Here is a 2197-nt window from a genome sequence, read left to right as displayed (position 1 = left end):
AGAGAGAGAGAGAAAGAGAGAGAGAGAGAGGGAAGGAGGGAGAGAGAAGGGGAAGAATTATTTGTATTTGGGGTTCTGTATAGATGATAGAATAATTGCATATTTGCTTTGTTTTCACTCACATGTTTTGTTTACAATGAAGCAACATTCCAAGTTCTTTTGATGAAAGCTTTTCACTCATATAGCTTTGATACAAAAATCTTAAATGATTGTTAATATTCTAATAAACTTACTCGGTATATGAATTAATTCACAGTTAATTTTATTTTTAAATACTGATTCATTTTTTTTTATTGTTTTTTATTTAGCCAGAATACATGGGACAACAAACATAAAATTATTTGTGTTCTCAGGTTGGTGGGGTTGATGCAGTTATTGTTCAACTTGAATTTTACATAGACCATGTTTGAAGAGAATCCATGGGCAAGGGAAGTTTTCTAGGAAGGTGTGGTTCTAGGCTGGAAGAATTGTGCATATTATTTAGTGTGGGGTTGAGCAACTGAGATATTGTAGGGATGACAATTAGATGGGTAGTAGGTGATTTAGGTGAGCTTTGGCTGAAGTGGTAGATGTCTTAGAAGTTCAGAAGATCAAATGCTATTATCATAGTGATAGCAGGGACAGAGTGCTTGTTAGCTAGTGATTATAAAGTGCTAGTGAGTGTAATCATTGTTAATTTGCCAGATAGATTTTAGAGGGTGCTGTGTCAAAATGTGTGAGTGTCAAAGAAGTTTATACCTCATATGTGAGTTGTAATCTATGTATATGTTACTTAGGAATTATAAAGAATCAAAGTCGAGTTATTTTCTGGCTCTGATCTGAGGAAATGTAACCTTTGGCAGGAAGTATTGCCATGCTATGCAATTAACACTTTAGCATTTAAACCATTCACTTCCAGCCCAAATATTCAACCTGTTTTATGTTCAAACCAGCTAGATCAAGCTTTCAATGCATACCCTACAATGTCATTCTATACATAAACAATCACTTCATCAAAATTTCAAAGCTTAAAGGTAATGCATGATTAATTCAAAACAATGTGAATATATAAGAAATACATATGACAGAGTAATCTGATATTTAGAAGATGTGAAGGTAACACGAAAGATAATCAGAGATTGAGATATTTAGAATATGAAACTAATTTACAGATTTCTGAGATTGCTGTAACTTTTCGAAATTGATTTTGGAACAATGCATATTTGACCGCATACATTATACAAAGGCTACTTTTCTGCCTTTCTTTATTTCAGGTATACAGTTATTAATAAAACAGATTATCATAAACTTAATTTAAAGTTGCTCTTGGCTCCTTATCCTAAATTTTTTAAAATGTTTAAAATATTGGGTGCATTAGCTGCACTATTTCACGTATGTGTGTGTGTAGACATCACCTACCATGTGAAAGAGGGTCAGAATCCTGATACTCTGGTAGGAAACATTGCTGCTGATGCACATCTCTACAACAGCTTTCATGCTGAAGACTTAAATAGGATTACATTCAGCAGACTCCATGAGAGTCTCAGTGGAAATGCTCCAATGTTTAAGGTTGGCAAAAATGGAATGATGTATACTTCTCAAACGCTTGACGCTGAATTACTTTGTAAATACAACACAGAATGTTTCAAAATAGTGGAAGTAGCTGTTCGGCATAAAGAGTCTTTTGTGAAGGTCATTGAAGTAAAAGTTATTATTGATGATGTTAATGATTATAAACCTGAGTTTCCTATAAAAGAAATCCATGTCCAGTTCTCTGAGGGTGATGGAGTTGGTGGCTCAAAACCAATTCCAAGTGCTACAGATAAAGATGTTGGTTTTCTAAATTCTCAAATTACATATCGAATGGAAAAACATGTCAATGACCCATTTATGTTGTCAGTGGTTAAAAAAATTGATGGAAGTTACAAACTTAGAATAATTCTTGAGGAGAGATTAAACAGAGAAGTAAAGGAAACTTATACACTTCAAGTGATTGCTAAAGATGATGGTACTCCATCACATCAGGGTATTTTAACCATTCATGTATCTGTCACTGATGAGAATGACAATCAACCAGTTTTCTCCAAAAACGTTTATAATGTCTCCATTAATAACAGACAAGACATATACACACCAATTGTTACAGTATATGCTACAGATTTAGATTCGGGCGAAAATGGAAAAGTTTCATATTATTTCAGTTCAAAAACTTCCGATT

The 2197-nt window shown here is 33.5% G+C and overlaps 1 protein-coding gene across 1 annotated transcript in view; it reads left to right on the top strand.

Annotated features, from left to right (window-relative positions):
- Positions 1–1339, top strand: part of LOC106876891 (protocadherin-18) — a 178052-nt gene extending 176713 nt beyond the window's left edge. The window contains exon 4 of the transcript XR_008265541.1: positions 1254–1339. The gene's annotated coding sequence lies outside the window, so the exon portion shown is untranslated. The remainder of the gene's footprint in view (positions 1–1253) is intronic.
- Positions 1340–2197: the final 858 nt, after the last annotated feature.

The sequence above is a fragment of the Octopus bimaculoides genome, chromosome 14 (genome assembly GCF_001194135.2).
Source record: "Octopus bimaculoides isolate UCB-OBI-ISO-001 chromosome 14, ASM119413v2, whole genome shotgun sequence".
Lineage (NCBI taxonomy): Eukaryota > Metazoa > Mollusca > Cephalopoda > Octopoda > Octopodidae > Octopus > Octopus bimaculoides.
This window is presented reverse-complemented; position numbering and strand designations above follow the sequence as displayed.